Source organism: Eucyclogobius newberryi, unplaced genomic scaffold, assembly GCF_026437365.1.
Source record: "Eucyclogobius newberryi isolate DKJ021-1_F unplaced genomic scaffold, fEucNew1.0.hap1 SCAF_29, whole genome shotgun sequence".
In the NCBI taxonomy this organism is placed as follows: domain Eukaryota; kingdom Metazoa; phylum Chordata; class Actinopteri; order Gobiiformes; family Gobiidae; genus Eucyclogobius; species Eucyclogobius newberryi.
The window spans coordinates 330,042-343,906 of NW_027315934.1; the positions used below are offsets into that span (position 1 = coordinate 330,042).

At 45.2% G+C, this 13,865-nt stretch overlaps 4 non-coding genes across 4 annotated transcripts; all 4 read left to right on the forward strand.

The window, feature by feature from the left end:
- Window positions 1-4,755: 4,755 nt before the first annotated feature.
- trnar-ucu (transfer RNA arginine (anticodon UCU)) lies at window positions 4,756-4,846 on the forward strand. Its single transcript is given in 2 exon segments — window positions 4,756-4,792; window positions 4,811-4,846. It is a non-coding gene; the product is annotated as a tRNA-Arg (tRNA).
- A 418-nt stretch (window positions 4,847-5,264) lies between these two features.
- Window positions 5,265-5,338, forward strand: trnan-guu (transfer RNA asparagine (anticodon GUU)). The gene has a single exon. It is a non-coding gene; the product is annotated as a tRNA-Asn (tRNA).
- Window positions 5,339-5,424: 86 nt separating this feature from the next.
- Window positions 5,425-5,498, forward strand: trnat-agu (transfer RNA threonine (anticodon AGU)). Its single transcript has one exon. It is a non-coding gene; the product is annotated as a tRNA-Thr (tRNA).
- A 7,462-nt stretch (window positions 5,499-12,960) lies between these two features.
- trnar-ucu (transfer RNA arginine (anticodon UCU)) lies at window positions 12,961-13,051 on the forward strand. The gene is given in 2 exon segments: window positions 12,961-12,997; window positions 13,016-13,051. It is a non-coding gene; the product is annotated as a tRNA-Arg (tRNA).
- The last annotated feature ends 814 nt before the right edge of the window (window positions 13,052-13,865 follow it).

The window sequence follows — 13,865 nt, forward strand, 5'->3', positions numbered from 1 at the left end:
GGAAAGTGAAATGCCACAGAGACTCACAGAGCGTCATTGGCTTTGTCAAGCAGAGGGACGTCCAGACTGCGCCGTGTGCTCTGACCGCTCTCGTACCAAAGGCAGGCGGCAAACAAAGTACAGGTGCCGTCAGTGTGGCGTTGGCCTCTGTGCGGTTCCATGCAACGAGAGATACCATACGCTAAAAAACTTTAAATGCTGTCATTTGGATATGTAAAAGTGCAGGGTACCTTGACCCTGGATGGACATCTTTTCTGTGATGGCTCTCTCCTTTCTTCACTGCTTTCTCCACAACCTGCCTGGCACCAATGATGGATGTATAAGTTGGAAAAATAAAAAAAAATGAAAAAAATACATAATAAAAACCGTGTTTGTCATCATTTGGTCAGAACTTGTAATCAGGGCCCGAGTTTGAAGATGTGAGCAAAAGGGGTGAAAATGGGTTAAAATGTGAAAAAACACCAAAATGAGCAAAATGAAATAATCCCCCATCATCAGTGCACAGTTTGCCCCCAGAAAAGCACTCCCCTGGGGCCTGGAGGTGATCTGACCACCAGAATATAGTACCATATACCCCTGCTGGACTTAGAAAAAAAACCGAGCTTCCAGCCAATAGTACACTATACCCGAGGGACTCTGTCGTTTTTCGGCAATAGTACACTATACCCGAGGGACTCTGTCGTTTTTCGGCAATAGTACACTATACCCGAGGGACTCTGTCGTTTTTCGGCAATAGTACACTATACCCGAGGGACTCTGTCGTTTTTCGGCAATAGTACACTATACCCGAGGGACTCTGTAGTTTTTCCGGGCCGTAGTATGAAGTTGTGAGCAAAAGGGGTGAAAATGGGTTAAAATGTGAAAAAACACCAAAATGAGCAAAATGAAATAATCCCCCATCATCAGTGCACTGTTTGCCCCCAGAAAAGCACTCCCCTGGGGCCTGGAGGTGATCTGACCATCAGAGTATAGCACCATATGCCCCTGAGGGACTTAGAGTAAAAACCGAAATAGTACACTATACCTGAAAAGACTCTGTCATTTTTCGGCAATAGTACACTATACCCGAGCGACTCTGTCGTTTTTCCGGGCCGTAGTATGAAGTTGTGAGCAAAAGGGGTGAAAATGGGTTAAAATGTGAAAAAACACCAAAATGAGCAAAATGAAATAATCCCCCATCATCAGTGCACTGTTTGCCCCCAGAAAAGCACTCCCCTGGGGCCTGGAGGTGATCTGACCATCATAGTTTAGCACCATATGCCCCTGAGGGACTTAGAGTAAAAACCGAAATAGTACACTATACCTGAAAAGACTCTGTCATTTTTCGGCAATAGTACACTATACCCGAGCGACTCTGTCGTTTTTCGGCAATAGTACACTATATACCGTTGGACTTAGTCGTTTTTTGGGCTCGTGGGAATAAGCGTTCAGCTCAAGATTCCCGGGCTAAATCACGCTGCTCCCGAGAAATTCTTACGCTGCTCTCAGGCGGAATGTGCAAAATGGTAATGCTGGGAGGGAGGGGCGGGCGGTTTTTGAGAATGACGTTTTTCGCAATCGAAACAGGTACATTTCCTGGTTGTGCGGCTACCGGGCAATGAGCTCGTTTGACGGGCACACGAGAACCGCGATCGATGGGCCCCGTTCTGGTTTTATCCAGCTTCCAAGGCTCCTTCACAGCCGTAATGTCAAGTCATGGTTCGGAGGTGCGGAGGTGAGCGTCGGATCACGGAGGCTCTGAATGGAGCCCCGCGCTCCGCGCTCCTCCGGGCTCTAAGCGCCGCTCAGACCCGGCATGAGAGGGTCTATTTTCGGCTTGATTTTACCAGACTCCCGGGCACTTCCAGAAGCTTCCTGTTTGCTCTGATTGCTCGGGGCAGAGCACGGTGTCACGCTGACCACGGGCTGTACGTGGAGGTGAGAGCTGGTTGTAAGGCGGATCACGGAGGCTCTGAATGGAGCCCCGCGCTCCTCCGGGCTCTAAGCGCGTCTATCTCTTTGAAGCCGTCTCCACGGACGAGCCTGTTTACTTTTCCTTTGTCTCAACAAAGCGTCCGCCACGTGGGTCGACAAGACTAGGCCAGCCTCATCGCCCCCCTGAACTCTGAAAACACCTGGAAACACCTGGAACTAAGCTTAAGCGCTAAACCGGACAGAGACTTTCTTTTCTACTTCGCTTCTCCTATTTTTGAAGTAATCTACGCCGTTTACGTGGATCAGCGCTACGTTCTCATCTGAGTAAAGGCCGCGTGAGGAGCTAACACGCCGCTAAAGCGTTCTACCGCAAAGGAACTCCCGGACATCGCCACGCGCCACCTCGCGCCACCGCTGCCGCCCCGCGTCACGGACATCTCGGCACGCCACTGCCTTCGCCCGCCACACCGCTCTACGCGCCGTCTCGCGCCACCGCTGCCGCCCCGCGTCACGGACATCGCGGCACGCCACTGCCTTCGCCCGCCACACCGCTCCACGCCCCTGCCTCGCCACGGATCTCGTCCGCGGACAAGGACCAGCCGGACCGAGTTCTACAAAATCGTAAGCCGAGTTCAGTGTGCGGTTCTTTTGTGGCGTGATTTGGGTAGAACTCAGCTGTTCCTCCTCCCTTAGCTTCTCACTTTCCCTCTTTTTGATATAGATTAGCACAGACACGTTTGATTATCAAAGGCAAAACCCTGGTTTAACATTATCTGCATGAAATCTGTTGTTAAATCTGATATAACATCACCTGTGATTTACCTGTGCGCATTTCTGCTCCGGTGCCCTTTTTGATTGCCCATTTGATAAATAAACTACACGAAAGAGTTATTGACTATTGTTTGTTTGATTAGACTATGCGTAAGTCCCTGAATCGTGAAACCCACCAGAGTCGCTAATGGTGAGAGAACATATTAGTTTTTTACAATGGAAAATCTGCTCGCTTTACCATCTGATGAAAGACACTGCTGAACGAGGTTCAATTGCCAAGTGTGCTTGAAAAAGTAAGCAAATACATTGGCATTATGTCAAATAACATTATCTTGCGATTTTTCCTCAATATCCAGATTAACTGCAGTATATTGAGTGCGCAATAAATTGGCGAGAGTCGATTGATTGAAAGACTTCCAGTTTTTTTATAGCTACATTGGTACAGGGGATTTAGCTCAAAGGTAGAAAGATTGATGCCCTCCCTCTCCATTAAACACAGTTGATTGGACAGGGGCTGAACTTTCGAATGTTGCTGGCTCGCTTTAAAAAAAAAGATATTGCGGCTTGTCGAGTCGCAAATATTTTATTTAGCGGGCTGTTTGTCTCTGTGGCGCAATTGGCCAGCGCGCTCGGCTGTTAACCAGGAGGTTGGTGGTTCGAGCCCACCCAGGGACCATTGGAAGAGGTATAGCAGGCAAAATCTACGAGGTAATATTGGTCACTGAATATCTAGCTGAAACAGGTTAGAGTAGCATTTAAGAGGCGCTTAGATGGTCAAAGTGCCTGTCTAGTAAACAGGAGATCCTGAGTTCAAATCCCAACAGTGCCTTCATGATAGCCTTTCAAGCAGATCAGTTGTTTACATGTACAGAAAAACTTATCACTGAAAGAGCTCTTTTACATTTTTTAATTAGAGATTGAAAAGTATCCCTGAATAAACAGAGTAAATGCACTCTTTTCACTCCTTGTTTCTCAGTTTGATGGTAAGGATTGATTGATTGATTGATGTAGACCGTTTTTGGATGACTGTTTTGCTTTTGTGAAAAAGGGGAATCAGACAAAAGTTGCAAAGGCATTCAAAGGCTGTGAGTTCGAGACCCACCAGAGTCACTGCTGTAACCCCTGTTATCTACATTGGTAAATAGGAAAGCCTGCTTGTGTTATTAACTGATGAAAGGAACTGCTAAATTTGGTTCAATTACCACAGAATCCCAGTGTGCTATAGGCTGGCCACTGCTTGGTAGGAGTTTCCCGTACGTGAGTGACTGTTCCTTCCTTCCTTCACGTCCCGCTCAACCTCGTCTTCTTCTAAAGAGTTTGGCGCTGTCCTCAGAAGCTTTGGTCTTACTCAGCACCTGAGTGGCCCCACCAAGGGCAAAGGGCACACTCTGGACCTGCTAATGACAAAGCGGGTTAATATTTCAAATTACAGTGCGGTAAATGTTACTTTGATGGTTTCTGTATTTCTCCAGGTGCAATGAGTTTGCAGTCTTCTTTGCAAGACTCAGTTCAGAACATTAAAAATACCATTATTTGCAGATAACAAGCACGCAGCCAGCTAGACAACTGGAGTTAACCCATTTTGCATTTGTGGCTGACAAAACTTTCCAAGAGATCACCACAAGTCTGAGTTCCACTACATGCTGCCTTTATGCATTGCCTACTAGATTTTTAAAGTCTATGGTGAGCAGTCTGTTGGCTCCAATCAATCAAAAAGTCAACATGTTGCTTGGATCTGGAATTTTCCCAAGATCCTTAAAACTGCAGTCATTAAGCCTGTCTTAAAGAAGAGCAGTCTTGATGCCACAGTGCTAAATAATTACCGGCCCATCTCAAACCTATTACTACTCAGTTGTCCATTCAAGCATGCAAATTATTTACAACGACAGAAAATGCGCTGCTGTTACAAATTGGAATAAGATGGAAAAGTATCCCTGCACACACAGATTAACTGCACTCTTTTCACTTTTTGATTCTCAGTTTGTTGGCAAGGAATGACTGATGTGGACCCATTTTGGATGAAAACCGTGTTTTGCGTTTGTGGAAATGAGCATCATGGAAGGATGTATGGGCTCTGTGGCGCAATGGATAACGCATTGGACTTCTAGGCATAATTTGCAAGGGCATTCAAAGGTTGTGGGTTCGAGTCCCACCAGAGTCGCTAATGGTGAGAGAACATACTAGTTTTTTTACAATGGAAAATCTGCTCGCTTTACTATCTGATGAAAGGCACTGCTGAACGAGGTTCAATTGCCAAGTGTGCTTGAAAAAGTAAGCAAATACATCGGCATTATGTCAAATAACATTATCTTGCAATTTTCCCTCAATATCCAGATTAACTGCAGGATATTGAGTGCGCAATAAATTGGCGAGAGTCGATTGATTGAAAGACTTCCAGTTTTTTTATAGCTACATTGGTACAGGGGATTTAGCTCAAAGGTAGAAAGATTGATGCCCTCGCTCTCCATTAAACACAGTTGATTGGACAGGGGCTGAACTTTCGAATGTTGCTGGCTCTCTTTAAAAAAAAAGATATTGCGGCTTGTCGACTCGCAAATATTTTATTGAGCGGGCTGTTTGTCTCTGTGGCGCAATTGGCCAGCGCGCTCGGCTGTTAACCGGGAGGTTGGTGGTTCGAGCCCACCCAGGGACGATTGGAAGAGGTATAGCAGGCAAAATCTATGAGGTAATATTGGTCACTGAATATCTAGCTGAAACAGGTTGGAGTAGCTTTTAAGAGGCGCTGTGGCTTAGATGGTCAAAGTGCCTGTCTAGTAAACAGGAGATCCTGGGTTCAAATCCCAACAGTGCCTTCATGATAGCCTTTCAAGCAAATCAGTTGTTTACATGTACAGAAAAACTTATCACTGAAAGAGCTCTTTTACATTTTTTAATTAGAGATTGAAAAGTATCCCTGAATAAACAGAGTAAATGCACTCTTTTCACTCCTTGTTTCTCAGTTTGATGGTAAGGATTGATTGATTGATGTAGACCGTTTTTGGATGACTGTTTTGCTTTTGTGAAAAAGGGGAATCAGACAAAAGTTGCAAAGGCATTCAAAGGCTGTGAGTTCGAGACCCACCAGAGTCACTGTTGTAACCCCTGTTATCTACATTGGTAAATAGGAAAGCCTGCTTGTGTTATTAACTGATGAAAGGAACTGCTAAATTTGGTTCAAATACCACAGAATCCCAGTGTGCTATAGGCTGGCCACTGCTTGGTAGGAGTTTCCCGTACGTGAGTGACTGTTCCTTCCTTCCTTCACGTCCCGCTCAACCTCGTCTTCTTCTAAAGAGTTTGGCGCTGTCCTCAGAAGCTTTGGTCTTACTCAGCACCTGAGTGGCCCCACCAAGGGCAAAGGGCACACTCTGGGCCTGCTAATGACAAAGCGGGTTAATATTTCAAATTACAGTGTGGTAAATGTTACTTTGATGGTTTCTGTATTTCTCCAGGTGCAATGAGTTTGCAGTCTTCTTTGCAAGACTCAGTTCAGAACATTAAAAATACCATTATTTGCAGATAACAAGCACGCAGCCAGCTAGACAACTGGAGTTAACCCATTTTGCATTTGTGGCTGACAAAACTTTCCAAGAGATCACCACAAGTCTGAGTTCCACTACATGCTGCCTTTATGCATTGCCTACTAGATTTTTAAAGTCTATGGTGAGCAGTCTGTTGGCTCCAATCAATCAAAAAGTCAACATGTTGCTTGGATCTGGAATTTTCCCAAGATCCTGTTACGGCAGTTTCCTGTAAACAATGATCAAGTAAAGAGTAACCAGGCAATAACTTGAAGCAGAAACAGAGTCTCTCGGTCTCTCTCAAAAGGTGGAAGTTTATTCACGTGCACAGTGGATAAACACCCTCACTTTCCCTAAGACAAGTTCGTTCTGTCCCTACCTAACTTTACAAGTTACAAAGTACACCTTTTATAGGTGGTAACAAACATAACATAATCACAACCCAAATCAGCTCAAAAAGAGATAGACCAGACTATCACGTCCGTGACGGTTCAGCTCTCTCTTCAGAGGTTTAATCAAAGACCATTTCCACACTGAATCCGGTCCTGACGCATTAATTGATGATTAAGAGGCGCCGGACAGTAGATATTCAGTATAATCAGGACCTCATATTCTTATCCCATCTGCACACAGGAGAACAACAAAGATATTAATTCCGTGACATGTCATGGCCTAAAACAACATTAGAATGACATGACATGACCCATTTTCTGCCATTACAATACCACTCTTTTGATTATCTTAAACCCCTGTTTAATATCATATCATCAATCAATTACCAATCAGAGAAAATATTAATTAATAATTAATAACACAACAAAAAAAAATTAATAATAACAATAATTAGATAAATTATCAAAAAAATATATATATATTAATAAAATTGAACCCTTGAAATTAGAAATAAAATAATAATAATAATAATAATAATAATAAAAAATAGATAAAATAATTAATAAAAAATATTAATAAAGTTAACCCCAGCTCCCCCGTCCCGAGACCCCCTCCACCGGCCAGGAAAAAACTACCAAACCTCTTTGGGATAAAAGTAGAAAACCTGAGTAGGAGAAAACTACAAAACCACTTTGGGATAAAAGTAGAAACCTGGAGGAATTCCACTGTGAATGGGGCTCAGGACGGACAGGCTGATGCTGACTTCTGGAAGAAGAAAAAAAATGCTCGATTAATTTCATCAAAATAAAGATTTCAGTCTATCTCTTGTCTTAATTTAAGTCATTACAATTTCCCTTTGAATCAGTGATTTCAAAAACAGTTTAAAAGAAATTAATAACACTATTAAAGTTTTATTTGCCTCCGCTCTTGTTTATGCCGTTACTGGCTTAAGGTCTCATTCCCTTGATGATTGAATCATCATCTGAATCACTAATGTAGCCTGTGTCTTGCTTAGACGCGTCTCTATCTGGCCCTGGAACCTGAACAGACACATATTGAGCAGAAACCATTTTACCAATCGCTTTGAACAAACATGGGAGAACACAAGAAAACAGAATCAAGATTACCCCTACAATAATGCCAAAATTTATGAGCACGTCACGCCAGGAAGTAAGAGCCCATCCTAACACAGAAAAAGGGTGAGTGGCAGTGACAGTTTCAGATTCCATGAGATTACGGAGTCTGGTCAAATTTGCGAGTCCCTGTTGGATCGCACCCCCATCCTCATCATTAGCAGGAATGTAGGTACAGCAGCTCCCTTTTAGTAAAGTGCACACCCCCCCACTGGAGGCTGTTATCTGATCCAGCACAATACGATTTTGAAGTGCTACTGCGCGAAGTGCATGCATCTCCTCTCTCTCTTTCTCGAAAGTAGCTAATGTTGTGTTTATAAAAGCAGTAAATCTATAGCTAAGAGTCTCCATACGCAACATCAATTTACCCACTCCCACACTTGGGAACAATGCAAATAGGACCTTTTCCCCCGTAGTCCAAATTTTATGGTCATCTGGCACGTCAGACCCCCAAACAGCGTCATGAGATGCCAGATCCCTTTGTGTCCTGGGTGTGTGATGTGGTATGCTGGATATTATGTATGAATGATCTGAAGGAATCACAGCTGCGCATCGGCCAACCCATCCCGCCGGAAGACATTCATACATGTAATATCCACAAAGAAACATGTACCCCTCTTTTGGAACGGTCCCTAAAATGTCCGGAACAGTGTAGTAAGGTGCACATGTGGTTTTGGGGCCCGCCTGAGAATTATTCAGGTGGGTGTTCAAGTGGGTGTTGTTCACCAGATAAGTGCACGGGACATACACTGTGGAACAATATAAATCAGGGATTTGCCCTACATGGAGTGGTTTAAGTTCAGATCCTGGACCGATAGATAAGGTGGATGCAATAGTCTGTGCAAAGCATGTAAATTTAGAGCCAGGTCGAATGTGGACTGGTCCAAAAAGCGGCCCTAGTTTTACATTTTTAGGAGCTCTGATGTGAATCTGAGGTCGGAACTTAATCTTGCGTGGGAGAAGAGGAATCACTGCTCTCCACGCAGACCAAATTATCCTACTCAGAAGTTTAACATTATCTCTAGAAATTAGAGTGCCAGGTAACATGTTGGATAAATTAGGCACAGGGAGAGGGAGCACGTGTGGGGAGTTGGTTGCCATGGGCATGTGTGTACATACATAACAATCTCTCCGCTTGTGACTGTCGGCTACATATTTAGCATATCGATACCAATAGTTTAGTGTATAGACGGTGGAATGGTTATAAGTGTCTGTGAGAGACTCGATCTTGGATGTGTCGTCATAGTGCAGTGTACGAGTGTTACGGTCTACCCTGTTTTCTCTGTGGGGCCACATCCAGCTAGGCAGAGTGATAAACCATATTATTCCCAATGCCAGAACTATTGACAGACCCAGTGCATAAATCATTATTCTATAGTTCAGCAACCTGATGTTGAGCTCGACCTTTCTGTCGGTCAGATACCATTTAGAGCTCTGACGCTCCGGGGGACTCCTCCCCCCAGGAGGAGCCGGCTGAGCCTCAGGAATCATGAAGACGATGAAGACAGTATTTGTGTAGATATTACCAGACGATGCAGAAGAACGTGGAGCTTTAAACCGCGCCGGGTCTTGGCAACTTGCCCCGTGCTCGGAGCACTCGATCAGTGGGCTCTGGTGCCTTTCGAGGTTTACGACCTGCTCGGACCCCGACTTTCTCGAACTTGAGATCGTTGCAAAAAGGTCCCACGACGTCCTCAGTGGTTGCCCCTGGTGTCCGACCCACGAGTGGACCGACACCCGCGTTGTCGTTGATCTCCGCAGGTGTGCTGAAGATGGCTCGGCAGTGAGATGCGTGAACCCAGGTGCCCCGTTCTGCGACTTTCACTGCGGTGTGAGTGATGAGGAGGACCTGGACCGGGCCAATCCACCTTTTGGAACACCACCTTTTCTTCCTCGGCTCTCGGATCAAGATCCAATCACCTGGTTTGAAGTTGTGGAGGACAGCTTCTGCTGCCTTTGGGAGAGCGGCTTTCACCTGTGCAGAAATTGAGGACAACCGGTCTTCCAAATCTATACAGTAAGCTAGCATTGAGTCGTCGCGTCCATGTGAGATCAGCGCCATCTGCCTGAAAAAATGTTTAGGTAAACAGATTTTTTGTTAGGCCCAACCCAAATGCCATCACACTTCTCAGCCCCCGCCTTCTTCCACACAGAGATTTCCTCTGACGTGGAGAATTCCTGCATGGCTGATAAGGACTCTGGAAGAGAAGTGTTATTAGACACAAAACATTCATTTTGCTCTTGTCTGCAGAGATAAGATGCGGCCTTGGCTGCCTTGTCCGCTCTGCTGTTTCCCTGTGAAATTGGGTCAGTTCTGTTAGTATGAGCTTGACATTTGCATATAGCAATATCAGATGGGAGCAAGATCGCCGTCAGGAGTTCCCCAACTTGCGTGCAGTTCAGAATAGGCTTACCATCCGATTTCAAAAAGTTCCTGTGTCGCCACAACCCCGCCCAGTCGTGGCATACACCAAACGCATAGCGAGAGTCTGTGAAAATTGTGACGGACTGACCCTTCGCCAATGTGCATGCGACTGTCAGAGCCACCAATTCTGCAGTCTGTGCAGAGAAATGAGAGGGCAGTGGGCCTGAGGCCGCCACATCCCACTCAGAGCATACTGCAAAGCCAACACGGTTCTGTCCCGTGTTGGTGTCTCGAGATGCTGATCCATCTACATAAAAAAACAAGTCAGAGTTAACAAGTGGCTCCTCTTTCAGATCCGGTCTCGGGGTGCACACCTGTTCGATTGTAGAAATGCAACAGTGAGCTTCGCCCTCTTCAGGGGTGGGCAAGAGGGTGGCAGGGTTAAGCTGTGTGCATTGTTTTACTGTGACGTTAGGTAATTCAAGCAAAACTGTGTTGTACCTGAGCCATCGGGAAGCAGAAAGATGCAAAGTTTTCTGTTCCAGCAGGATCAGAGAGACAGCATGTGGCACAAGCAGTGTTAGCTCAGCATAGCCCACCAGATCACGCGAGGCCAAGACTGCTTTTTCAGCAGCCGCCACCGCGCGTAGACATCGTGGCATGCCGGCTGCAACGGGGTCCAGCTTAGCAGAGAAAAAAGCCACAGGTCGCAGGGAGCCCCCGTGCGCCTGTAAGAGGACAGAAGTCATGCAGCCGTTGCGTTCGTCAACAGTCTGTGTGAAAGGTCTTGTTGGGTCAGGTAACCCCAGAGTTGGAGGCTTCTGTAAAGCCATTTTCAACTCACAGAAAGCTTTGTCTGCTTCCTCTGTCCATGTCAGTTTGTCATTAGTCCTAAGGCCTTTTCCATGGATTAGTGCACCTAAAGGAGACTCCATTACAGAATAATTTGGAATGAACTGTCGACAATATGAACACATTCCTAGAAATGACATCAATTGTTTCTTAGTTATTGGTTTCGGAATATTCTGAATGGCTGAAACGCGCTTCGTCGTAATGCTTTTGCCATTTTTAGATATCACATGACCCAGAAATATTACTTCCTCTTTAACATATTGCAATTTTGAGAGACTGGCCTTGTGGCCTTCTGCATGCAAATGTTTGAGTAAGGTCACCGTATCTTGTTTACATTGGTCCTCGGTTTGCGAGCACAACAATATGTCATCCACATATTGTAGCAGGCAGCTACCCGGTGCCAGTCGCAAGGGAGCCAATGAATCTCGCAGCGCTGCATTGTACCATGTTGGAGAATGCACGAACCCCTGACACAGCCGTGTCAGAGTCCAGAGTCGATTCTGAAACTCGAAAGCAAACCAAAACTGCGAATCCTGGTGAACGGGAACAGAGAAAAAAGCATTAGCTAGATCCACAACTGTGAAATATCTTGCCTCTGGAGGAATCTGAGATAAGATAGTGTATGGGTTTGGCACCACAGCAACGACAGGTTGAACAGCTTTGTTCACTGCTTTCAAATCGTTTGTAAACCTCCATTTCTCTGGTACCCCAGGTTCGCTTTGTTTTTTAACCGGAAATATGGGGCTCCGTACCCCCCCAGATTTACAAGGAACTATTACTCCCGCCTCCCTCAGGGCTTCAAACACCGGAGTAATACCTTCAACCGCCTCTGGGCGCAGAGGATATTGTGGTCTACAGGGGCGAGCGTCAGATTTCGGGGTGATCACCACGGGCTGACAACCTCGAATCAGGCCGACATCGGTTGGACTCTTAGCCCACAGGTCAACCCCCACCTCTCTTAGTTCCGGTATCGCCTCTGCCCCCGCCTGAGATAAAAAACAATCCGCTCCCGGAGCAGCGTATCTCTTATCAGTGGAAACACAGCGAAAGGAATGCAGAGACGACTGTAAACACACCCGCCATGCGCCCGAAGACCGTGAAAATGTCACATTAGAGTTTGGAACACTATCCCAGTCCTCTGCTATAAAACACTGATGGACAAAATCCTGTTCGTGACGCCAAAATTGTTACGGCAGTTTCCTGTAAACAATGATCAAGTAAAGAGTAACCAGGCAATAACTTGAAGCAGAAACAGAGTCTCTCGGTCTCTCTCAAAAGGTGGAAGTTTATTCACGTGCACAGTGGATAAACACCCTCACTTTCCCTAAGACAAGTTCGTTCTGTCCCTACCTAACTTTACAAGTTACAAAGTACACCTTTTATAGGTGGTAACAAACATAACATAATCACAACCCAAATCAGCTCAAAAAGAGATAGACCAGACTATCACGTCCGTGACGGTTCAGCTCTCTCTTCAGAGGTTTAATCAAAGACCATTTCCACACTGAATCCGGTCCTGACGCATTAATTGATGATTAAGAGGCGCCGGACAGTAGATATTCAGTATAATCAGGACCTCATATTCTTATCCCATCTGCACACAGGAGAACAACAAAGATATTAATTCCGTGACATGTCATGGCCTAAAACAACATTAGAATGACATGACATGACCCATTTTCTGCCATTACAATCCTTAAAACTGCAGTCATTAAGCCTGTCTTAAAGAAGAGCAGTCTTGATGCCACAGTGCTAAATAATTACCGGCCCATCTCAAACCTACTACTACTCAGTTGTCCATTCAAGCATGCAAATCATTTACAACGACAGAAAATGCGCTGCTGTTACAAATTGGAATAAGATGGAAAAGTATCCCTGCACACACAGATTAACTGCACTCTTTTCACTTTTTGATTCTCAGTTTGTTGGCAAGGAATGACTGATGTGGACCCATTTTGGATGAAAACCGTGTTTTGCGTTTGTGGAAATGAGCATCATGGAAGGATGTATGGGCTCTGTGGCGCAATGGATAGCGCATTGGACTTCTAGGCATAATTTGTAAGGGCATTCAAAGGTTGTGGGTTCCAGTCCCACCAGAGTCGCTAATGGTGAGAGAACATACTCCTTTTTTTACAATGGAAAATCTGCTCGCTTTACTATCTGATGAAAGGCACTGCTGAACGAGGTTCAATTGCCAAGTGTGCTTGAAAAAGTAAGAAAATACATCGGCATTATGTCAAATAACATTATCTTGCAATTTTTCCTCAATATCCAGATTAACTGCAGGATATTGAGTGCGCAATAAATTGGCGAGAGTCGATTGATTGAAAGACTTCCAGTTTTTTTATAGCTACATTGGTACAGGGGATTTAGCTCAAAGGTAGAAAGATTGATGCCCTCGCTCTCCATTAAACACAGTTGATTGGACAGGGGCTGAACTTTCGAATGTTGCTGGCTCTCTTTAAAAAAAAAGATATTGCGGCTTGTCGACTCGCAAATATTTTATTGAGCGGGCTGTTTGTCTCTGTGGCGCAATTGGCCAGCGCGCTCGGCTGTTAACCGGGAGGTTGGTCGTTCGAGCCCACCCAGGGACGATTGGAAGAGGTATAGCAGGCAAAATCTATGAGGTAATATTGGTCACTGAATATCTAGCTGAAACAGGTTGGAGTAGCTTCTAACCCTTTAAGCCCCAAAGTCTCAGAAATGCAACTTTACCGTACAAGGAAATTAATGAAATAATAGTAGAAAATGAATCACTTCAGTCATTGGTCGGTTCGGTGCAACTTCCCTTTATTAGCCAGGTATGATCCAGGGCAGATCCGGTAAGGAAAAAAATGGCTGGAGGAAGTACACGTGGCATGCAATTTACAGCAGATTCTGACTCTGAAGGGTATTATCTCCCCGAGAGTGACGATG